Source organism: Nanorana parkeri, unplaced genomic scaffold, assembly GCF_000935625.1.
Source record: "Nanorana parkeri isolate BGI_ZX_2015 unplaced genomic scaffold, ASM93562v1 scaffold4, whole genome shotgun sequence".
In the NCBI taxonomy this organism is placed as follows: Eukaryota; Metazoa; Chordata; class Amphibia; order Anura; family Dicroglossidae; genus Nanorana; species Nanorana parkeri.
The window spans coordinates 1,518,070-1,544,665 of NW_017306272.1; the positions used below are offsets into that span (position 1 = coordinate 1,518,070).

General features: G+C 42.5%; 1 protein-coding gene across 1 annotated transcript in view; it reads right to left on the reverse strand.

Moving 5' to 3' along the window:
• Nucleotides 1-26,596, reverse strand: part of PLCL2 (phospholipase C like 2) — a 174,932-nt gene that overhangs the window by 123,469 nt on the left and 24,867 nt on the right. The gene's annotated exons all lie outside the window — the stretch shown is intronic.

A 26,596-nucleotide genomic window follows, 5' to 3' on the forward strand; every position in this document is an offset into this window, starting at 1 on the left:
GGGACTAAAGAAACACTTTTAAGTTATTCTTTATCCTTAAAAATTATATTCTTAACCCCTAACCCAAACCCCTAATGCCGTACCTTATTGCTGCAAAAAAATAACAGAGGTGAAACCCATCTGTCTCATGCCAAATGCAACCACTGCAGAACTCCAACGCCAAATCAAGCTGTTCTGTCTTTAAAGTACATCTGCTGTGACAGTAAAACTGCTAAGATCTTGCTTTAGAGAAGGCACCTTAAGGTTCATGTGCTTTTAGACATTGTCCAGAGTGGCCCAGTAGCATGAAAACCATGCAACGCTTGAATTCATGCTTTCCCACACCTCATTATTGGTCCTTCAGTGAACTACACCATCTTACTCAGGGGATGGAGGCAGGAGGGGCAGCAAGAATGCAGATTTGCATTGCTGAAGATGCCAGGTTTCAGGGCCTCGGGTGTTCTTGACTCTGTTGTTCAAAGTTTATCTAGGAACTTGCTTTTCATTCATTCTAGCATGTTGATACCTTTACTAAAAGCAGAGGATACTTTCCTTTAAATTGATATGCAGTTCCTTCAACTTATAAAGACAGGCATTATATTCTGAATTCACTGTACACCTTGCAAAATGATAAGTGAGAGCAATTAGAAGACAGATTCTTCATCGGCTAGACATCAGGCACCCTGTGGACCTCTCTACTTGGTGGTTTAAGGAACAAGGACAATTAATGGCAAACTGGCACAGCATACTAAGTAAGGTCCCAATGTCAGACAATAACAAAATGGCCTCAATCTCTACATAGGATGGCTCCGCTCCTAAGAGAAAACAGCCTGGCAAGTTATTTTTAAATAAATGTACCCTATCTCAGGGACAAATAAATGTAAGTGCAGCAAAATCCTGGATGTCACATCTTTTCACATCTATACATAGTTAGGAGAGCTTGATGGTGTAGCAAACACAGCCATATAACTTGTATTCCACATCGAGTCATTACATTTCTGTGTGTAAGGAGTCACAAGTACAATGTGACAAGCCTTATTATTCATGAATAGCTGCTGGCAATAGATTCCCAAGCTACTGAATGTCAGTGGAAATTGGAACAGTAGTAACAGGCAGAACACTGCTAGTGAGAAGAGATTACATCATAAGTAGTATGAACCCTTCCGAGCCCATTTAAAAAACCTGCATGACTCCAGAACATTTACCTGTTTGGGTTCTGAATAGGGCTGACCTCATCAGTGTTTTGTTGTTCCTTTATTACCCAATCACAGGCTGGAGTGGTCCTTGACCAAGTTGCATTCACCACAAAGAAAATTAAGGTCAGATTCTGACTGTGTTGTTTGGCATGGATGTCTAGTTCAGAAAACTGGTTGCGTAGAATTAACAATGACATTGGCAAGTTAAGAAGTTCCCATATAAAGGAAACGTGTGCTTTGCCAATGCAACAATAGGTTTATTTTAATGGCTGCCCCCCTTCTTGTAAATGATCACCCTCCCTTCGCTCTCCTGCCAATGCACTCCTGAGACTAAGGAGAACTTAGTACTTTTAGGTATAGTGGTGTATGTGAGTCAATCCACTTCCTCTCATGTGACAGTACTAAAGTAGAGCTTGGTATAGGGCTGGACAGGTACCAGCGTTGTCACATGGGAATACGGAGAGAGTCTACAACCTTGTGTAAGCCCAGATTAGAATAAACTCTGAGCTTACACAGAGCTTATTTTCCTCATACCTGACAGCAAATGAAGTAACAGGGAAGGTAACCAAAAGATGCTGCATAGGCAACGCGCAGGTTTACTTTTTTTCAGTTGGCAAACATTTGACAAACAACCAGTAAAACCATTGAGTTGCATGAATCATTCATTCCAATAGACACATATCCGCTGGAAATGACAGGATTTGCCTGGATCCTAGTGACAAATGTAAATAAGTGATTCCTATCAAATGTGAATGGCGGCAGAACTTGGCTGACTATGGCTAACAGCTGATGATTAAGCAGCTGAAAAAAACTGAATGACCACATTCACCTCCTTATAAATAGACTCCTTTGTGTTAAAAATTAGTCTTTAAATTATTATGGTGCCCCTGAACATTTCTGAATTATATCTCAGTCAAGAGCATGAGAGGCATTCTCACTGGTTCCTAAATGATCCCCAGTGATACCCCTCACTAGGGTTCATCTAGGAACCACAGGCATACCTTGGCTAGCAGGGGGCCCCAGTACTCAATGGCATTATTGCTTTCAACAGTTCTCACTACGCGTGCCCTATTGACATCAGCAAGGGCTGAGCCATGGCCTGTTAGACCTAATGGGTGAAAAAGTCTCTCATTCAATTTCTAGCCTAAAAAATGAAAAGGCAGAAGTGATCTGCTAAGAGGTTTTCAAGTCAGGTTCACTTTAACTCCCTGAAGGTAATCACCTCATTTACTGTGCATTGATTTCAATGTAAGACATAAGCCAAAATCAGGTTCATTTACTCAGTAGCACGAGTTTAAAGTTAATCTCTAGGATATTGAAAAACAATACCCTTGCTTTTGTGGCTCCCAGTACTGCAAGGGTTAAATGCTTGTTTTTCCTATGGGTAAAAGAATAGGATGAAATAATTTATATCTTGTTGCCCTGGCAGCCAACGTGCTTCTCTTCTCTTCAACACCCTGGAATGGGACTGCTGGTCCTGCATTGTCCATGATGACGTCAGAAACTGCAAGCGTTAGAGTGACAAGGAAAAGCCACTTTGGGGGATCAGCAGCACAGCATGGAAGAAGCGTGAAGAACAAGGAATTAGGCAAATATTGCACACTATTCCTTCACCCCCAGACTGAACAAGGCTTTAAAACTAGGTGTGCAGGTTGGGAGGGTGGGGGTTCATATTCTTACTGCTGCCTTTGAATTGCCCTTTTAGTTCAGCCCAAAAGGAATACCTATATGCCTACGGAACTGAACAGTCATATTTAGACTTTCTGCACAGCTTCTGTAACAGGAAAGTGGAGGCAAGACTAGGAAAATGGGGGTCGCAAGTACAAAATATTTCTGAACTGCATATCAATTTTCGTGATGTGAATTGGGCTTTAAGTTGTTAGACTGGTATATAAGCCAGAGAAATTGCTCTTTTAGAAGGAGGTCAGCCTAGACATGTCTCTATTAATGCAGGTTTCCTTTAAGAAGTAAAAAAGGAGAAAGGGAACAGCTTACGCATGTGACCCTTAAAGGAAAGCCGTTATTTCCTAAGAAAGATGAATATGTCACAACCTATAATAGCAGACAACATCATCTGTTTTCAATAGAACTATTCTCGGTGTCAGAAGATGCATCCTTTCACAGATCCTGTTATCTTGCAGGAAAACAGGCGTCTGCTATGTGACAGATTACACACACTGCTATAGTGCAGCTGACCGCTGACGCTTTTTTTTCTTCTTCTCCTTGCAGGTAAATGACTGGGACACAAGAGTGATTATGTTGCACTGTAGCAACTAAGTTGCAGTACACTGTAATTTAGTCATGTGGGATAGATTTGCAAAGATACAAGAGAAGCACATTATTTAAATGGTCAGCAACCACAAGCAGCAACCATTTCTCCATCCGTGTCCTACAGTACATAGCATGAAAGGGCCAATCTGCATACCTGCAATGTAGATGTACTTCAAATGGCAAGCTAAAATGCATGGATAGTTCTGTACCACTGGTTTAATAGTAGAGAACACTCCATGGTTTATAAATATGCATTTTTAAATTTTTTTCTTAATCTTAATCAGTTTTTTAGAAAGTGCATGTTTGTTGTGTATGCATGCTAGTTAAAGGAGAACTATGGGTTAAGTGTTTTTCCCCATAGTTCTCCTACGGGTCAGGGGAGGACATATACTAGCGTTCTCCCGTGACCCAAAGCTCAGTATATCACGAGCTACAGCTCGCGGTATGCTAAGACCGCCGCGGCCGGGACGGATCCCGACATTACTGTCGAGATCCATCCAGCTGCGTGAGTGACTGCTGGCTCTGCCTATCTAGAGGCAGAGCTAGCTGTACCCGCCCCCTCCCCCGTCCGTTCCTCCAGTCAGCGCTAGAGGATCGGAGAGGGGAGGCGGGAATCCCGGCAGGGAGCCATGAGTGACAGTCAACGCTCTCTGCAGGGAGATGATCAAGAAGTGAGCCAGCAACGGTATGTGTTTGATCACTTCCCGATCTATTAAGCCGATGTGTGACAGTTTCATTGTCACAGGTCGGCTCGAACTATGAGGTTGAGTGAAAATCACTCACCTCATAGTTCTCCTCTAATGAAAAAGACAATAAAAACGCTTAGGCTGGCCATACACTGCTCTATTTTTAGTTTTTTTTTAACTTGCAGGCTAAACAAAAACAAAAAATAGAACAGATTCCTCTATCAACACTACGAGTGTGTCAATCAAGGAATCTCACTGTTTGCATTGCATTCTGATAGCAGCCACTGACTGCTCTCGGTATACTTGATGAAAGCCAGCAGGTCATTGGCTGGCTCTTGTCGTACAAAGATTTTCCAACCGGATCCTTCAATCAGCTGATCAAGGGATGGCGGCCGATAGGCGTCCGGTTCCTCAAGAATCGTATGACACCCTTATACATGTAGTTTAATGCATAAAGCTGAACACATACATTCCCACCCATAGAAGACGCATACAGAAACACATTAGGATGTACTAAAACATTATTAAATGAACATCTGTACCTGCAGAAAAAGCATAGTTATCCATGTTGAGATATTGTTATTCCTGGCTGCACCTGCACAGTGGATCTCCTTAGACTTTGATGGGGTCATCTCCTGATTCAACAGACACTAAGCAGATGGACACATAGAAGTCTATGAGGTTCTAGTGGGAGAGGAGATTATGATCGGAGGCACTGCAGATTCTTGTAAGCCATGGACGTCTGATTCAAGTAAGTTTATATCTGGGCTGTTTTGGTTTGCAGGTGGGGCCAAAAGTATCCTTCAAAGCAGAGATTAAGTATGAAAAAAGGGCCCCCAGGAGCTTTTAGCCATAATGTGCTAGTATGCCCAAGATATAATGTAAGCACAATATGGCAGACTTACCTGCCATAACAATACCCTTCACAAATGCAATGTTGGCAATCTCCTTCCTCACCGGTGCTTCCATCTTCATCCCGGTCTTCTTTCGAGTTCCGAGTCTTCATCTGCTTGATTGGCCAGGGCCAGATAAAGGGAACTCCTACGCATGCACATTGGAGTTGCATAAGACGAGTATGCATGTGTTGCATTTCAGCTGGTTCCTGATGAACTGGCTGAAATTCGCACCATGGGTGCTGCTGTCGGCACCCTTCCACCTGGCATCCCTTGATCAGGTGGACAAATCTTGGGCGAACGGAGCTAGCTGTCAAATCAACCTTCAGCCGCTGTCAGAATACAATGCTAACAACAGGGGATTTGTCAATCAACACTGATAAGCGTTGATAGAGGAATCTGTTCTATTTTTTTCATTCAGCCTGTAGGGTGAACTAAAAAAATAGACACGTGAATACCTGGCTTTAATCTCGGCAAGGAGTCTGTGAACTAAGCTGCGCATGGACAGCTCGGTTCATTTAAAAAAAACAAAAACGCTCTGACAGGCAGATAGGCAAATGTAAGACAGAAGAAACGTACACAGTCATAATAAGGCTGTCCATCAGCATTTGTTGAAATTTTAACTGAACTTCCACTTTAAGTGAAGAACTGCATAAGGATAGACACATGTAGGCAGCTTTTGCTGACCTCTCTCACTGAAAATAGTAGTTGCTCGGCGGTCATGCTGATACTCAATATTTTCTCCTGCACATAGCTTCAATTTTTGCATGCTCATTCCAGGTCAGTGCCATGAAAGAAACTGAAGTGACAAGATCAGCATGACACCCGGACAGCTTGCATTTTCTAAAAGAAGGATAAGCAGTGATATTACTTGAAAAATACAAATGATGGCACAACCTTGGCTTAAAGAGGACAGGAGCCTGTATTTATTCAAGTGGAAATAGAAAACCAGCTGCACTCCTTACCGGAATGACAGTAAACCTGCAGAAGCAGGTGGGTGCTTGTAGTGACCACGGACGGCACAGCGTGCGACACAAAAATATCAAAGAAATGTCACCAGCAGACTAATAATTATTCAGCAAAAGTCCAAGTTAATGACACATTGCCATTCAGTAACAAGCGCTTTCGGGGCCTCATTCTGAGCCTGATGAAGGGGTACCCATGAGGCCCTGAAAGCGCTTGTTACTGAATGGCAATATGTCATTAAATGCGTTGGTGACATTTTCTTGATATTCTTGTATTTATTCAAGGCCTCTATTTAATGTATTTCTTTCAGCAGAAGTTTCCTTTAATGCCAGCAATAGATTATTGATTACTACAGAGAAACCTATGTGCTTCCTGCCAGTGTTTATACATCAATGCCAATACCGACTCATGTTCCTAATGATTCAGACAGCAATAAGCCATATGCAGCTCACAATATTAAGTATTAGAAGGAATGAGAAGCTCCTGCTTCTCTTATAGCCACATATCATAAGGAAGGTGGTAATACGTTGCAGACATGTTACATTTTTGCAGCCTGAGGCACAAGCCCAATTCACAGCAATCTGCCTACATGCTCCATGGGATAAGAATGTGGAGTTATTCTCGCTGGAAAAAGAAGTGTCATGATGAGAAACTACATCTGAAAATGTATTATCACAGTTACTGCAGATTTCAAAAACAGGAAATCTTTGTGACAGAGCTGGGTGAACTACACTGTACAATTTCCCTATGGCAAGTCTTCTCACACAGAAGTTATAGAGAGAGCTGTCACCTCGGCTATTCATGTACAACGGTGCGCTGGATTCACATCCACCCTGAAAATAGAGAAGATTCTATCATTTACATTTCTGTCATTATAGAAGAAAATCTGGGGGAAGGAAAGGGTACCATGTCCATTTCTATACTTTAATTAGCACAGAAAGGACTAGGGTGTGTATTGGTCATGCTTAATGGCAAAGTATACAGTATTCTCACCAACTATCTATTTTTGCAGTGTTTACCGTGAAGTAAAATTTAATGCGCTTTTTACATTTGTTACCGTATTATATATGGACATTTGCAAACCAGACACTAAACGGACCTCTGTAATGTGACTTGTTTCCACTCAACCATTAGTAATGCTTATACTTGGTGGTCATTTACAGCCTGATAAATGCCAAAATGCAACATCAGTGCATACATACAATATGCTGGCTGTTCATTATTCCATCAAAACAGGCTACAGTCCAAAAAAAAAAAGGTACAAGGAGAAATGGCACAATCATTATCCTTTAAATTTAAGATCAAAAGGCAGGACAAGTTGTGCTCTTCTAAGATGAAAGACAAGCATATATCAAGTCATTGTCCATATTACCTTTTGATTAAGAAGAGATACCAGAGGGTGGTGTAGACGAGAGACTGCTTTCTGCATTGTCTAAACAGTTGAAATCTCGACCAGAAATCAAATTTCCTTTTTGGAACCCACTCACCCCCCCCAAACACACACACACACACACTCACTCCTGTCACAAAGCATTGAAGAGATGTCTAGTTATACCTCCCAGAAAGGAAACCTTATGTTAGAAATAGTGGTTTGATAGAGCAGAGAAAACCTAGGTTTAGGGCCCACTTACACCATGGTGTTATGTTAAACATGCATGTAATACTTTTTTGCATGCAACGCAAGGTGGTGCAGTTCTGCATATTTCACTGTACTGCAATGCACAGCCACCGGGAATTGTGTTTGGGTGCCATTCAAATGAATAGCAATTTAACGTTAGCACATGTTAAGTGCACAGTATCCAGTATTTAGCGCAAGGTCATGGTATGAACCACACACTTGTCTCTCTAGGCCTTAAAAAGGTTAGATGTTTTTAATGATCAGCAATTGCAAAAACTCAAGGAAACCTGTTGAGGGAAATACATAGGCTGACCTCATTCTAAAAATGTCAGATGTGTGGCTGTCATGCAGATCCCTGGCTTCAACACTTTCTAGGTCACTGAACTTAAACAATAGCATTTTACACATTTCTCTCTTGACATTTCACCTTTTAACATGGGGTTATTAAAGCAAACATATCCAAAACTTTGCAAAACAGCATAAATAAATCCTTGAGTCTCTCAATGTCTACCTGAGAGGTATCATTTGGGATGTTGGTGATAACAGTCTGCTGCATGCAGGCGAAAGCATCCTCCCCTCCCCAAGGGATCAATTAGACTGTACATTGTAACCTTGGGACAGCTAAGAAGGGGAAAGGCAACATCAGGGGTTGATCTGTGTGAAACATATACACGCAGTCTAAAACATAGACTACTGATAAAGCACTAGCTCTTACATGATTGTGACATTCCAAGCCAGCATCTATTTCCAGGAAGTAAATGCTGACCCTGAATGATGTAAGTGTCAGGGGTGCCCCCTTACCTGGAGTCCGGCGGGTACGACGGAGATTGTAGGGTCCTTCTTGGAGTGATTTGGTGCCCAGCGGCGGCAGGTTGCGAGTGCGCGCATGAGCTCATTCATGACGTGCGTGCGTGGTGTGCGCACTCGGGTGCTGATCATTGCCAGGGACGGCCTTGCGAGCACTCCTCTCCTAGCCGTCCCATTGGTTCCCAGGGACCTGTGGCTTCCTCGTTGCCCGGACAACAAGGGCATCGCTGGCCCCTGCTGGGTTTAAATTCCTGTTTCCTGTCTCCCTTCCCTGCTATTTGGTTCTCCTGGTTATCGACTCCTGGCTTGCCTCACCGTTTATGATAGTCGCTGCCTGCCTCGACCCAGACTGTACTCTGACAACGCATTTTGGATCATCCTATCTTGTACCTCAGCTTGGACTCTTTCTGGTATTGCTCCCTGCTATTGGGGTCCAATCCAGCAAACAGGGGGACTTCGCTCCTTCCCTAACAGTAAGTGTTACACTTATACTTTACTTAGCATGAATGAACTTAGCATTAAAAGAGAACTATAGCCAAACCTTTTTTTGTGGCTTTAGTCCTCTTTTGGGTCACAGGAGGACATTTACTAAAGTATTCCTATGACTTAAACTCAGCATATAGCGGGCTTCCCCCGCTATATGCTAAAAGCGCTGAGCCGCACTGCAGCTGGAAAAAATCAAGGCAATATTGTCAGGATCCGCCCCACTGCCTGTTTGACAGCTGGATCTGACATTCTAGATCAGTGGTGGCGAACCTTGGCACTCCAGCTGTTTTGGAACTACAAGTCCCATGAGGCATTGCAAGGCTCTGACAGCCACAGACATAACTCCCAGAGGCAAATGCATGTTGGAATTTGTAGTTTTGGCACAGCTGGAGTGCCAAGGTTCGCCACCACTGTTCTAGATCCAGAGCCAGCTGTGCCCGCCCCCTTCCCTGTCTGTCCCTCCAATGAGGAACAAAGAGGGGGGAATCCCTGTGTGGAGTAGCGCCTGGCAGTCACTACTTTCTCCAGGGAGAAGCTGTGAGCGATTGGGAAGAGTATATTTGACTCTCCCAATAGTTCTCCTATAAACAATATACCTGACACTAAGCAGCATATGTATAAAGCAATGAATCTGACATTCACCAAATATTCACAGCAAGTGAATCTTCCAAGTATGTTTTAAATGACAGTGATTAATTCACTACCACTGAATGTTTGGTGAAAGTCACATTCACTGCTTTATAAACATGTCCCTGAGTCTCCTTTACCTAAATAAATGTATTACTTAAAAACATAATGGCTTGTATTATACATTTTCAGAGGTGGCGGCATTGTTTTTCTGCGATTTTTCAAAAAACATTTTGCAAACACATAGTCCATAGTCCCATTCACTTTAGTTGAGCAGTGCACATGGCAGTTCAGAGACTGTTGTTTTGGGTCGTGCTGCGTTTCTTTGGACACAGCGATCCTATTAAGATATGTTTGAACTGCAGGTAAAGCATGTAAAACACTGCCCTTTCTCCTCCAATGCTGCGTTTTCCATTTCAACACTGAAGGTACCTATACAGAAGCAAATGCAGTTCCAGCCAGCAGAAGAAAAACTCCTCAATCGCAAAATACATAAATTAGATATCTGCAGGAAATGCTTGGCATTTTTTTAGTGCAGTTACTTCTGCAATCGCAATCGTGAATACAGCTCTATCACAGAGTTAACGTTTTAGTTTGCCTTTCCATAGGAAAGAAAATAATAGGATGTAATACGATTAGCTTTGACAGAAGCTCCTCAGAGCCCTGCTGGAAAATGTGAGCCTGACTCCTAAGACATTTCCTTATTATTAGTAACACGCACTGAAAACACAAGCCGCACACAATGTAATAGTTTTGTATTAAGGTGACCTGTGCATCCACTACACTGGGCAAGTAGCAAGTTCTATGTACCATGAAGAATCCAGGGCAATGCTGCTCATGTAGTTCCAGGCTGACCAAAATCCATATGTATGCCTTAGCCTGCCGGGCACATGGTTGTGACCCCCCTACCTCCAAGCTACAGCGCTCAGGTCTGGTGATTAGTTATAAAGCCCCTAGCATTGTATTGTGCAACGGCAGAGAAAGCGTAAGGCCTCGTTCACACAGTCACAGGAGCCTGTATAATGTATAAGAGGCTTATGTTTATGTGGTCAGGAGTAGTGATGGGCTCGGGCGTGTTCGCAGCTTCATGTGCCGAGCCCGCCAGGAAGCTGACAGCGCCAATCACAGGCACGGAGACGTTTCCAGATCTCTGCAGCTGCGGACCGGGATAATGTCTCAGTACCTGTGATTGGCGCTGCCAGCTTCCTGGTGGGCTCGGCACGTGGAGCTGCGAACACGCCCGAGCCCATCACTAGTCCGGAGGCGTGCAGTCACCTGTACAAATCAATGACAGGATGCAGCTTTATAAAGATAAATGCAGATCTGAGCATTAAGTCTGCAACCAACTAATCGATTAATCAATAATGATCGACAATGAGAATAGTTGACAAATATTCTCATTATCGATTAATTGGTTGGATCCCCTAGCTCTCTACTGCACGCTGGGAGGAGGGCACAGCAAGCAGTGGGCGGGTGCAATAGTCAGCCTGCAATTGGCTATTACAATTTGAAATGGCCAATAGCAGGCTGGCTATTGCACCCGCCCACTACCTGCTGTATTTACATCCAGCTGCCGTCTGCAGAATCTTGCCACTTGCAAGTGTCATGTGCTTACAATACAATAGGAAAAAAATGATAAAAAGGTGGGGAAAAAAGTCATTTTCGGCCTGACAAATTCTGCTGCGGGAGGTCCGTTGCAGTGCCATTAATTTCATTGGCACCGCAAACACACCTCCCACCCACAGTGTGATTGCCTGCACTGGAACGCACGGTACCGCAACACTGGGCATTCCAGTGCAGTGCAAATTGCAAAAAATTGTGCACGCAGTTTTATTCTGAAGTAAACTCTATGTTTGTAACACTGTATTTGTGTATTTTATTTTTTTAATCCGATTAAATCGAAAAAATAAACCGGCCAACTAATTGAATACGAAAAAAATAATTAATTGTAGCCCTACTGAGCATGTACATCTGTACAAGTATAGATGTACACACCTGGACACAGAGAGTCTGCATCCAGAGATGTACATCCATACCTGTACGCAATGTACAGTATGCTTGCAGCAGCAAATTAGGGTGCCAGGAAAACTAGGCAAGGCAGCTATTGGCACGCTAAAGCCAAACTCCAGTTTTCTTACTGCAAGTGTGTCTGAGCCCCACTAAGAGGGTGCCAAAACATACAGCGGCAGATTTGCTTGCGGCTCCAGCCGCAATGGAACCATTTCTATTACAAAACACTGTTCCAGTGTTGTGCCTCTGTCCCTGTTCTTTGCATAGCCATTTACAAAACACAGTCCCAGCATCATCACAGAGCTGTGTTTTGTGAATTACTAAGCAGAGGGAGGGGGTGGAGGCACAACACCAGAACTGTTTTCTGCAATAGAAGCCGTTCCGGGAAGCCAAAAATGCAGCTGTCAATGTATGTTCCGGCAGCCGCTTAGTGGGGCTTAGACACGGGCAATGAACAAGACACTTGTTTATTAAAAGGAAATGTAAAAATATTAATGTAGTATTAAACTCTCAAACGTTTTTCAATAATGAATCTATAACAAATACACATTGCCTAGGAAAGTATTTCTTTACATTTTTGCCCAAACACTTACAGTCATCATGTTTCTAAACAGCTGGCTCCAACTCTCTCAGCTGCTCTTTCTTTGAACTTCCTGTCCAGTGCAAGACCACAAGGAACAGTGCAGTCTGCAGCAGCTGTCCTTCTACTAGCTTGGAGAAGGGTGGAAAATGGAAGAAGTGAGGAGCAGGGATTGACTTTTCTTGCTATGTCTGTATGGTTGTGGACACAGATTACTAGCACACACAAGGGTGGCTCCATAGAACACTACAATGGAAAGGAGCCACCCTAAAAACAGGATATCAAAGCCAGTGCCCAGGGGACCACCTGATTCTGCAGAAAACGTTTAAATATCAAGAAGCAGCATCCGTTGTAAGTAACTTAATCAGCATCTGAAATAGCTTAGAAATATTTTGGCTTTAATATCACTTTAAGGTTTTTTTAAATGTAATTATAAATGTGCCTGGGGTTGGCCTTGAAGAGACTGTCACTAGATTTAAAAAGCTAAGTGTTCCCTGCAAAGCACAGGGTCCCCCCACTCATGTCGCCAACCTTTGCCTTCTTAAAGTACTCTTGACAAGAGTGTTGGATGTCTGGTCCCCATCTACGCTGTGTGGTTCAGTCTGTCAGCTGCTATGTCACTACATGACAGCCGGCAGCAGAAACCACAGCATGCAGTGGGGGTCCGGTGGGACAGGTATTACTTATTTTTCTTTGGAGGGTGTTTTATAGGTTTTAAATCATTTTACTAAATTTTTTGTACCCAACAGAATTTGCTGGGGTGTGGAAATGATGTGTTTTCTATTTACATTCTATAGGTTGGACTTGATGGACTAATGTCTTTATTCAACCTCAAATACTATGTAACTATGTACATTTCAGCCCAAAAAAAGAATGACATAAGTTTTGACACCAGTAATAATGGGCTATGCCCAATTTATATCCATTAATAATTGTTTATGCTTTAATTTTTTGCATCTTATGTGTTTGCTTGCCATGCAGTCTGTGATCTCATATCCCGCTACCTGTCCTGGAATTAAGGCATGCGTTGGCCTAACAGTGGCTGCGATCTCCGACACAAAGAGTACTTTAGGATGCAATCATAATGAGTAACAATAACAATGAAGCATAAGAAAGGTGAATGGTACTAGAACATGAAAGGATCACTATTGTCCCAGTACTAGCCCTGCACCACTATTCACATGACAAATTACGGTAGGTCACAGGAATAAATAGTGCATATAAGAGACTGGTCAGGAAGTTCATTTCTGACCAACGTTGAAATTGCAGGGGGTGCAAACAATTTTCAAGATTGATTCAAGAAGATGAGTAAATTATTCTCAGGCAGAACGCAGGAAAGGAATGAAATGTTCAGCTGCGCCTCAGGGAGTCTCCTTTGAAAAATTGGATGTGTAGGACAGAACTAAGGGGAGATGAAATGTTCACACTGACAAAGGGGGAGGCAAGTAAAAAATAGCCCTGATTCACAGAGATAATGCAATTTTTACTGATCCACTAGTAACTCATCTGTGTCCAAGAAAAGTCATATTATACAGATTTTGTTAGATTGCTTGGATTGTTGGATTGCTGTAAATAAAGCATTATTTTTTTAAGCCCCTATTTATGCCTGAGCGTGTTTCCAGAAGAGCTCAATACTCAGGAAGAATACAGGAGCTTCTTTGGGGCACGATCACGCATTTGTGGCCCCAAGAGACTTCAATAGGGGTGTCTGAAAAACAGGCGCAAACCCCCTTCCTCCTCGTAGTAATGAGCTAGCTATTGGCTAAAACAAAAACCCTCAAGCCTTCAGCAGTGTAGTAGGAAGAAGCAACTGATTGACAAGCTAGAAACTTATATATCAGCAGTGACTATGCTAAAAGACATGTCAGGCCCTTTCCAGTCCCTTAATTAGTGTCAAAGCGATGCACCAATGCTATCCAATTAAGGGTGGTGTAGTAACAACCTGGGCACACCATAAGCAGGGTTGACAATGTTGCCCTGAACTGGATAATGGTGCTAAAGAGCTGTCATCCCTACAAAAAGTGGAGGAGGCCTTGTAAGATTAAAAAGGCAAGTCTGGCACATTGCTGGGGACATAGCTACCCTTTAATAGAGAAGAAATGTAATTCCAATGTTATATATCAATGATGTATTACATTTTTTTTTTCTAGTTCCACTTAAAGGATGTACCATTTACACAAAAGGACTGGAATGAGAGCTAAACTATTTAAGTTTTGGATAAAAAGAAGAAGATGGATTAGTCCCTGCAGGAAGGATACTCCCACACTACCTGCCTAATGAAAGTTGTCACAGGAAAGGGAAGTGAGAGAAAATCTCTCAATGGCACACACCTTAGAGACAACTGTCAAAAGGTGTTTTTTTTCCCCCTTTACTTGAAAATGTTTTCTCACATCCAACATCTGTCCAGGAAATCAGGGGCATAGACTGCAGTTAAAGAGGAAAGGCCTGCTTACCTGTTTTCCTCAAAACACATACAGCAAATCCAGCATTGCCCTGCGGTTACCCACCTGCACTTGAGGTTCCACTTCTCCATTTTCTTTCTTTACATCATTGGGAGCCAGCTGCCTCTTTGGGGATCTTTCAGCGGTTCCCTGGATGGCACACTGCAGTACATGAGCAGTGTTCCCTGGACTGCCATGAAGAGCCCTGTTTGATACGAGTATCTCAGAAGGCTTTGAGCACCTGGTAAAGTTATACTTGCCTAGGCGAGAAAGGTGGAAGTGTGGACGGCACAACAAAAAGGTATTTCCCTCAGAAGAAATAGGTCTGGAGGAGTGGAGGAGCAATATTATGGAAAGAAGAACAAGGAAGAGGAGGGTTAAGGTCCGGTTTAAAACCTTAGAGAAGTTGTAACCCTACCTCATTCTAACCAAAACAAAAAAATGTATTCTACTTCACTTGCTTCGATTTTACCGCGTTTCTCACCATATCCACACAACACTGTATTTGTATAGCATCCTTAAATTATGTGAGGCCAATGACACAAGTATTTATGACAAAAAATACTAGAGAATTTTAATGGCCTGCATGCCTCAAGATATAAACAATTCTCAGTGCTTTGCATGCTGGCGGCATTAGAGAAATCTTAGAAACATTGCAACACTTGAAAGGAGCAAATCATTTTGTATTTTATGGTATGTAAAATGTGGCCAGTTGTGTTATGCAACCTTTGCATGCTCTTCAGCGCTTTGGGCAAGTCATAAATAAGACCAACATGTGCTGAAAGAAAAAGAGCATAACCTGCAGACAACTGGGGCTGTGCTCCAGACATTGCACTTGATGATTACGTGGTACAAAGTCTCAATAAAGGCACTAGATCAATGTCTGCCTGGGGAATCTCACTGTAATGTATCTGTATGCATCTCCCTGCAGCACGTAACCTCAACATAAACCACGGCTTTCACAAGATAAATGTTTTTCATTATTAAATGAATATATGTATCTTCTAACAGGTGATTTATAAGGAAATCACAACAATCCGCCACATCCTTTCAGCAAATGGATTTTCTGCTTCAGTGCCCCTGAGTGGAGCGTATCCTGGATAATACAGCGATTTTTGCAACCGCAGCTTTTGGTAATATTGGAGTAATTGCACAAGCCATTCAATCATGGTCACACATAACCATTAAAAAGTCACCTTTCTAAAGGGCTGACTGTGGTTAAATCTGGTTACTGCACTTTGACCAGGTCTGCATTTTCTATCCTAATACTATATGCTTTATGGCTCTCTCTGGAGGAACCATTAACATGGACATGTGGATCATAATGGAGGGTGGGATATCAGCTGTACCACCAAGTACATAGAGCCAGAAGCAGGGTTCTTTTCAAAAACTCTGTACTCTCATGTTTAGTTAGCTACTTTGAATTGAGATTGTAGTCCATCACGGGAGCGAGCTTGGAGCAGTGGCTACTTTACAACACATATGGGGAACAAAAGCAGCCACCCTCTAGAAGAAAGGACAGTGTCAGCACCAATTCAGAGATGATTTGAGGATCTACAGCCGAGTGATACACAAATAAGCTACGTTTTTGTTAATAGTTATGGTACTTGAATGCGTTTTTAGGATGCAATTCCTACGTTTAGTGTTACTTGAATTCAAAATGCTAGGTTTAAATAGGTAAATGTGAACCCCTGCCCTGTGTCAGTGCTTAGGTCTAGCCATAGGTTGCCCAGACACAAAGAGCCCCATTGTGGGAGATAAAGTATTCAGTGTATAGGTACTTCACAGGTACCCCAGTAACAGACCTATGCAATACTGTCTAAGTAAGAATATCTTATGGTGATTTAACTAATGAATACAAAGGGTAAACAAGCCATGTTAGTGACAAGGCAAGTAAGTAAAGTACACAGATGCTGTAATGTAGCCAATGGCTGCCACCCCATTCCACCATTGGAGACCATCTTGAAGCATATGCTTATACAAAGATTCTTAAAGTCAAGACCCCTGCCCCCATGTGACAGTGCTTGGACCCGGTCATAAGTTGCCCACACATACTGGGATGAGGGCTGGGTGATACCCGACATCTTAGTGCCAGCAGTAGACTAGGGTGGTGATGTCAAGGTAAAGCAGACATCTAATATATAATACAGCAGCTGTATTATTTTGCTTGGTTGGCCCAGGTTACCTGGTTGCTTTAAGGAGAAGGAATATATTCTGCCATTACGGCAACACACATGCCTGAAGAAAAACCTTTTAGTGCTGGCTGCCTACTGACTTCTGACAGTTGTATAGTTCATATACATAAAAACAAACATTTTTTTAGATTTACAATGTGATTTTACCATTTCTACTTTATATTTTACAGAAACCACGGCTTCTACAAGCATGTGTACATTTCCAGATTAATAACCCTTACCCATTCACTAGTCCCAACTCTTATCCAAGTCAGTTCAAATATAGCTTAAGAAATCTATTCAGCATTTAGCATGAAGACATTGAGACTTGTGAATTCCACACAGAAGCGCTTATATTTGTGTGTAGATGAGTGTTAAGCTATGCACACCCTTTATTATTATCATGTGAAATGATTCATCCTAGGAGTTGTGAAGTGCTTTCCGTTAGAAATTTCATCATTTCCCTTTTAAATTCTGTTTAAAATCACTTGAATCACAGAATAATTTGTTCATTTAGAGGAAAACTAATATATTTGGTCATTTTAATGTTCTTTTTGTTAATATTTACAAGGCTTTTAATTGATGTTTTATATACTTTTTTGATCACAGTCAATGATGTGCTCACTTGTTGATACTGCATGAGTTAATATGAGGAGGAGGTGTGTCCCTCCTCTGAAATATGTGTGTGTTGCGACTAGAAATAAATAGGAGACCAAATTACACAGGATGATCAGACGGGCTTGTCTTTCCTCAAATTTGCTTCAAGCAAACTTCACTTCAGCGTGGAAGCAGTACACATTACACATCCAGTAATTTCATGTCCAATGAAAAACCAACCACACCTTGACAATGGGACCCTGGGCAGTCCCAAAACCTTAGTTTATGTTTTTGCATGGAATAAAATTATACTTAATGTGTTAAAAAAATTCTGCTACAACATTTGTATGCTGGCAAGTCTAAGGTTGGGTTGGATTCCACCTAAAGTCATGCAGATACTGAATGCAATTCTACATCTAAAGTCTGAAAGCTAAAGTTTAATGTACATATATATTACCTTCTCTGGTTCCTCCTTTCACCCCACCTCAGGTAATGCCAATATGTGATGCTAAGCCTCCATGACTGAAAGGACTGAAATCCAATTAATAAAATGGACGGGCCAGGGACAGTAAGGCCCCGTTCACACCTGGGTGTTTTGTAGCGTGTTCCTACGCTCTGCAAAACGCCGAAATCCCATTATTTCCTCTGGGTATGGTTCACACCTGGACGTATTACAGGCCGTATGAACGCGCTACAAAACACCCTACGCCCAAAGAAGTACAGGAGCTTCTTTGGGGCATATTTGCCGCGTATATCCATTGGGATACAGCCAGGTAGCCCTCGGAAACGTGCGTTTGTCGCGTGTTTTTTACCGCGAATCGCGAATCCTCCAGCCCCGGTCAGCAATCATTAAGATAGCAAGGGTTGCCCGGCAGTAGTATCCACACATCAAAATATGGTTTTAGATGGTCGGAGCTCAGGAGTCTGCAAAAAATATTTATTTTCTTTCTCTCTTTTTTTTTTCTTCCTTGTTTCTTTTTCTTTATTTACCCCGAGTGTCTTTTTGTGTTTTCTCTCTTTTTCTGTCCTCTTTTTTCATTTTTCGTCCTGGCGAAGGATGCAAAATTATTCGCCAGGGCGAAAGGTCAAATGATGTCACAATGTTCCAGTGCTGATTCCCTAATTGGAAGAGGCACCAAATAGCATAATACAGTCTAGATGTAAAGTTGATCTTTATTAATATATAATACTACGCTACTTTGATAGTTAAAAGGTCTGCCTTTAATAACATAGGGAAGGTATAACGAAGTCATTAAGGTTTGATGGCTGGAATGTTGTGTCGTATATACTTCTTTTTATGGGTCGTATATACATACTTTTTATGTTGAAAAATGAATTCAATAAAAAAAAAAAAAAAAGATGGCAAGGGTTAACACTTCTGCCTTGCAGCGCTGGGGGTCCTCGGTTCAAAATCCCAGTCAGGACACTATCTGCAAGAAGTTGGCATGGGTTTCCTCTGGGTACAAAGTAGGGATGCACCGATACCATTTTTTTCCAGACCGAGTACAAGTACTGATACTTTTCCTCAAGTACTCACCGATACCAATTGTCGATAATTTATTTTAGTGTCATGTGACAATTTTTCTAAAATAATACAGACTGATCTTAGGACAGTGGTGGTGTGCCAGGGCCCGTTCCCAGCTGCAAACGTTGCACCCCTGGTAGTTCTGCCACTGACTCGAAGCTATAGAGGACTACAGGTCCCAGTAACACATAATACAGCAATGCAGAATAATAGCATAGAGATAGAGAGGATTACAAATGCATTATACAGCAATGTTGAATGGCAACCAGCTATGGAGAACTACAAATCTCAACAATACATTATACAGCAATGCAGAATACCACCAGCTATAGAGGACTACAAATCCCAGCAATGTAGTTTACATCAATGCAGGGGCTGTGCGGGCTCTCAAGAGGGCGGTGCGGGCTCCTGGGGGGGGGGCGGTGCGGGCTCTCAGGGGGGCTGTGCAGGAGCCTATGAGGAGGCTATGAGGGTTCTCAGTAGGGTAGTGAAGGGTCTCACCAGGGGTCTTGCAGGTGGGTGCAGACGGCATGGTTTCAAGAAGGAGGAGATGTGCGGCCGGCGCTGTAAACAAGCACCATGGTTCACGGGAAGGCTGGCTTGCTGGGGACCTCGGCAGCCTTCCTTTGAAGCACGGTGCATGTTTACAGGCTGGTTTCATTTTAAAAATGTAAAGAGCTGGTATCAGCGCTTAGTACCGGGGCATTTTTTACGAGTATGAGTACTTGTGAAAATGCCCAGTATCAGCACCGATACCAGTATTGGTATCTTTGCATCCCTACTCCAAAGACAAGCTGGAAGGTTAATTGGCTCCTATCTAAATTGGCCATGTATGTATGTGGGATAGAGACCTGTGGGATAGAGATCGTAAGCTCCTCGACGGCAGGTACTGATGTGAATGTGCAGTATGTAAAGCACTGTGTACACTGCTGGTGCTATATAAATACCTGAAATAAATAAAAAGAGACCTGGGCTGGCCAACCAGAGTACCAGACAGTTAGACCATGTCAAGTGAGCACTGAAACATAGCCACGGGTTTTCCACTTTTGATATAAAGTAGAAAGACTCTCTAAGCAGCTTCCATCCAACCGCAGTAAAAGCATTGAAATGTTATAGCATAATATGCATCATTTGATAGACATATATGGCAATCTGCAAAGAATTTTCTCTGTGCACTTTTATGGCCACTGAATGGTTATCACATGTTCCATTCCAAGTTATAAATGACATTACAGGTTATGGTTTTACAATAAACCATTAAGCCAACGGTCTAACAAATATTTATAGGCAGTAAAGAAATGCATAGTCATTCCAACAGGGAGCAGGGACGTTTTTTATCCTGCGATTTAGGGCTTTGTTTCATCGTCAATAAAACTAGTTTAGTGAAAGGAGGCTGCTGAGCCTCTAAAGGTTTAAATCCACATAACTCAAACAATGGTGTCTAAATGAAGTCATGTTTATGGATTCTGCCTGACTGTATGAATAAATGTGTGAATGTTTTCATGCAAATACATTAAAGGCTACGGAACAGTTTCCTATTCCATGCTGACTAATTTTTTACTGTTTTTCGGAATGTTTTTCGGAATATCTTTTATAATTCTGGAGTTATGGTTAGAGATTTGCTAGAATAGAATAGATTTTTTTTTATTGTTAGGTGCATCCTTAAAACCAACCTTGCTTAAGTCTGGTTGGTTATGTGCCAAGGAACCTGTTCCTTTAGGCAGCGTTGAATATTCTATCGTTATAATAGTAACTCCAGGTCAGCACATTGAACGTTGCTCTGTAAGAGATGACTTCATAGCTCAAAGTTAGTGCTTTGTCTCTTCAACTTAGCAGCTATCAAAGCTCTTGGGAAAGGCCAGGCCTAGAAGGAAAGTCACTTAACCCGGGGTTCTTCAGCAGGGTGAAAGGAAGCCATCTCCAAACACGTTTCATCTTTTAGGGGAGAAGAGTCAAGACTTTGTTATGTGTAAGTAGGCAAGTGCAAATATGTGCTTGTTGGGCACTAGAGGAAGACGCAAGCTGGCCATACAGCACAAGAATCTTATCCAAAAAATGAAGAACGTTTGTTCGATTTTGTAATAGTCAAAGTGACACTAAACTCTGGAGTGAAATCCTAAAAATGCATTCAAGTACCCTAACTAGTAACAAAAATGTATCTTATTTGTATATCACTCGGCTGTAGATCCTCAAATCCTCTCTGAATTCATGCCGACACTGTCCTTCCTTATGGAGGGTGGCTACTTTTGTTCCCCATGGTCCCTGTGTGTGTTGTTAAGTAGCCACCGATCCAAGCTCACTCCCTTGATGGACTACAATCTCACATATAGTTTACTAACTTGTATTGAGATTGTAGTCCATCACAGGAGTGAGCTTGAACAACACGGCTTCACAACGCACACAGGGACCATGGGGAACAAAAGTAGCCCCCCTCCAGAAGGAAGGACAGTGTCCGCACCAATTCAGAGATGATTTGAGGATCTAGAGCAGAGCGATACACAAATAAGAAACATTTGTGTTAATAGTTAAGGTACTTGAATGTGTTTTGAACCTTTAAGGTGGGAGATCACCCTGGAATGATTTTTTTCACACATGTAATCTTGGTTAGACCATGATACTTTCTCTTAATTAATTGCTTGCAACACGTATGTCGCTCCTTCACATCATGGCCTCAGATATACACATGACGATGCATGACAATAGTGATAGATATATAACACTATACACACGCGCACACACACACACACACACACACACACACAGAGTATATATTATACACCCCCCCCCCGCCACATGCATACACGCACATACTCACTGTACCAGTCTTGCCACTCTCCGTTCTGCTCCAACATTGACTAGTCACTGACGGCCACAATTCGCACGATCAGACCCACATTTTCGGCTGACAGTCCAGTCTTTAACTCCTTTGTGACTGACGACGTACAGTGTACGTCACCAGCATCGGGGCTGTTTAAACAGACTCCCGGTGACTTTTGCCGCCGGGACTCTGTTTAAACTTGTAGAGCCGAAGGTCTGGCCCCCTAGAATTTCAGCGCGAAATTATAGCTAATTTGCCTACAAACGTCAGGTGGTCATAATAATCTGGCCACTCAGTGTATAAAGATTGTCCTATTCAAGTGCAGTAAGCCAAACATTCAATCAGAATTCAGCCCGGTACAAGATGGATGCTGACTGGTTGTTATGACCATCTGTACTTATAAATTAAAGATGTACTCCAGGTGAAAACAAAAGACACAAATGAATGCCATACTCATTAATACACCATTACATGTATTTTTTCTTTTTTTAAATATAAGCAGTGTAAGCACCTGATCCGACTCTTGCAGTCCCAAGTACAGCAGAGCTCACACTAGGAGAGGGATATGTGGCACAATATGCTAGTCAGTTGTGCTGCAGTACTCAAGTGCTACCAAGGAGCCTGCTGTTAGGAGGACAGAGCACAGCGACAGAGAAAGGAGCTTATCACTCTGCTGCTTCTCTTTTCACTGTCCAGTCACAGGCTGGGAGAGAGAGAGAAGACCTGTAAGTGTTACTGTACAGCTTTAGACTGGGCTGTGCTTTATGGTAGAGCTGTGTAAATCACAGGACTGGATAGGCAGAAATACAAACTGTTTGGCAGGTAAAAAGACCCCCGTCATATGTGTATTTAGATGTTAGCCTGCAGTTCAGCTTTAACACTTAAAGTATATGCATAGCCAAAACTTTGTTTTAAGTGTAGAAGGATTAGAACCCGTCAAGTTTTTATATGTGTCTGATTGGGGAGGTTCAACCTCTGAATTTGTTGCTGAAACAGAAAATGATGGGAAATCCCACAGGTTTACCGTTGTCCCCAGAACAAGAAAAGAAGGGAAATCCAACGATGTAGACACTTGTTTTGTGGACAACGGTCAATAGAGGGGAAATTCCCCTCACTTTGTAGAGATCTACTCCCACTTCCTGTTCTGTCACTGCGACAGGAAGTGAAGAGACATCTCATCAACGGGACACAGAGAACAAAAAACTAAACCAATAAAGGTTTTCAACCCTTTCCCACTCTATCCAAAACTGGAAGAAAAAAAAACTAAACACTTTAGAACTAGAACTCTTTTTTCAACAAAAAGGCAACAAAAGTATATTTGTCTACACCCCAACTATGAAATACAGACATTTTTATATTTTGTATCAGGACCAGTTGTTGTCTTAGTCTGTTGCTAGCCAACAGTCACAATTGGTGACCTCACACAAGATCAAAGTTTCCCAGATGCATTGTAAAGAATCCAACTTGACTAATGTGAGGTAAAAAATGTTTCATTCTTCCCAGCTCTATGCTGAAAAAACAACTCGGGTCACCAGTTCAATTCATCAGACTCGGCAGTGTTACGTTGTGTTGAATCAATGCACATTCATCTCCAATTAGTGTACTGTAAGAGTATGTACTCTGCTACACCAGAAGAATTATGGAGGAACGCAGCAAAATGTCACCGCCAAAAACCTATCATCGCATTTTACAGCAGGCTTAACCTCTTCTCATCCACGACAGAAATGACACAGCATTTATAATAACTAGCTTTCTGCTGTTATTTATTGAAGGGTATCTATGGCCAACAACTAAACATAAATCTGTATTGCTATATTGAATTTACATCAATTCTATCCTACTCCTGATGCTAGCTTTTCACATGCACAACACCGCACGATCGTGTGCTAGTGCGACCCCATTGATTTCAATGGGGTGACATCCACACGGCAATCGCTAAAAAAAAGGTACAAGTACCTTTTTCTGCGACACACGACGCACATTTTTTTTTAGCCGCGTTCACTTGCACGGGCGGAATTGTGGCAGGAAACCGCTCAATCAGCCCCGCGCGACAGGGATGCCATTAGAAAATAATGGCACTCACAACACGATCGGTTCACACCTTGACGACTCCTGGCCGCGCGGCAATCGTGCGCAAAACCTCGTGGATTGCCGCGCGGTCAGGAATCGCCTAGGTGTGAACCTAGCCTAATACCCATATCCATCTAAAAGTTTGTAAACTTCCTTCCTTCAGCCAGGTTCATACCTGGGCGATCTTTGTCTGCGCGGCAATCGTGCACGAAACCGCGCGGTCGCAGAGTCACACACCACCACTGCAAGAAAGAATAAATGGTTACCAGCACTCCAAGTTTTCCCAGCACTCCAAGTTTTCTTCAAAACAAAATCCTTTTATTCATTCTTGCAGGTCACATCACCATGCATGGTGATGTTCCAGAACCTGTCCGGTCCCTTCATCAAGCAAACAAAAGTGATTCATCAAGTATTTGGTGGCGCCATCCGTGGCCACTTCAGCACACCCCCCCCAATATATGGGGCTTCTCGGTCAGGAGTGCAGTGGGACTCTCTATTTGACACGCCACCACTGATCACGTTGGCAGTGCCAGTATTTTCCAATGGCACCCCAGTCGTGCCAGGCAGATCATACGGTTTCCCGCTGCAATTCCACCCGTGCCACGGCGAATTATCGCACATGAGAAAACTGGGCATCGTGAAAAAAGTTACATGTACCTTTTTTCAGCATTGCCATGTGGACGTAACCCCATTAAAATCATTGGGGCCGCGCGGCAACTGCTGTGTGCACCCGCAAAAGAGAGTGCGGTCCCGGGACACCCAAGTCTCCACCAGCTCTGAAGATGTCCATAAAATGTACTTCCTCAATGCAGTGACACAATTTCACTCAGCCCTGTAAATATGCACTTCCTTGTGTAACTTCTGAACTACAACAACATTTGAACAATGTAACATTGTCATTGTACAGTATGCTGGAAGCAATGCATGAGAGGATGTGTAGTCTTGAGAAATCCAGATAAGTAAGCTTTGATTGCTTTATCAGAAACATTTCTAATATGTATTCTTATTACAATGCTGATGTCATAACAGTATAGTGTGATTTTATAACTCCTTTAAGCTAATGATATTGGGTCGATTTACTAAAGTCAAATAGGCTGTTCAGTTTACGAGGGAATTTCCCCTTAGCTGAGTGGATGGGGTGAAGGATCTGCTGACTTCCCTCATCCAATCATGTGTTAGCAAAATATTTTTTTTTTTCAAATTTTCCATGTGGGTGATTGGGTATTCTTTACATAATGAAATGTCACCACATTCACTAAGCTGAGAGGAAACTTCCCCTGCAAAGTGCTAGTTCCCGAGCAAAGTGAACAGCCAAGTTGTCTTTAGTAGAACAACCCCAATGTCTCTGTGCTCAACAAGACTAATGTACTTAATGAATAGAGCTGGCAGACATGAAGCTATTGTCACGGATAAATGAACTTTCAGAAGCAAAACATCTAATGATTCAGGCATCAGAATTAGAGCGGTAAATCAACAACTATATTTTAAGTGTCAGAATGAAGGGTTTACTGAAGAGCACTGCTTCAAATGTGAGATACATAAACACAAAGGCAGGGGAAGTTTGTCTTTCTGTACTGTTGGATTAATGAGGATAAGGATTTAGGACCTATTAACACCGGAGCGATGTACTAATCGCATGTTACTGTGCGCTTAGCACACGCCATCATGCTGTGCACACAGTACTCCACACAGCCTTTCATATCAATGGCACCACAACGCACCTCCTGCCAGCCATGCATTGCAGCGCAATGTGCAGTACCACAATACTAGTACAGTGCATAAAAAGTAGTGTATTGCAGTACTGCACATCGCTCTGGGCTGCAGAGCACAGCCGCAGGGAGGTATGTTGGAGTGCCATTAAAATAAACAACATGACATGGCAACACTACACACCTAGCATACAGTACCACATGCTAAGTGCATGCCCATGCACTAAATGCATGACAACATGCAATAAGCACAATGCTCCAGCATGAATAAGCCATTAATAATAGGGGGAAGTTATCAAAACTGGAGCAGACTAAATCTGGAGCAGCTGTGCATGACAACCAATCAGCTTCTCTCTTCAGTTTGTTCAGCTAAGATTTGAAAATAAAAGATAGAAGCTGACTGGTTGCCATGCACAGCTGCTCCAGATTTTGTCTGCTCCAGTTTTTATAAATTCCCTTCTCTGTCTTTTCCTTATCAAGCTTTTCTTTTAGAGGGGCTGCCATTGCTGATTTTTTTTTTGAAAACCCTAATTGCCTGGCTGTTATTTATTACAGGTATTTATAAACTGCCGTCAATTTACACAGTGCTTCACATATTGTACATTCACATCAGTCCCTGCCCCCAAGGAGCTTACACTCTACGGTCCCCATCTCACATGCATACATACACACAGACTAGGGCTAATTAACTTTCCACCATGTCTTTGGAGCGTGGGAGGAAACCCACACAAGCACAGGGAGAACATGCAAACTCCATGCAGATAGTGTCCTGACCGGGATTTGCACAGGGAACCCCCAGTGCTGCAAGGCTAAAGTGCTAACTACTACACCACTGTTATGTTGACCTTCTGGCTTTCATACTAACATCCGAGTCACTGGCTTGGAACAAGTATACAGATCAGGAAGCAGGGATCCCAACATGAAAGAAGCACTTTCAGGGAGGTGTCCTTCTCATTTCCGGGAGGTGCTCTTCCCCCCCCCCCAGAGCTTCCGGGAGAGTTGAGATGTCTGAGGAAGTTTATAGTTGTCCTTATCTCTGTACTGGGTTAATGACTCAAATGAGACCATTTAATACAGAGAGTAAATCTTGGAATAAATAGTTAGAAAACCTCGGCGGGGGGCGGACACTATCGCCGATGCCGC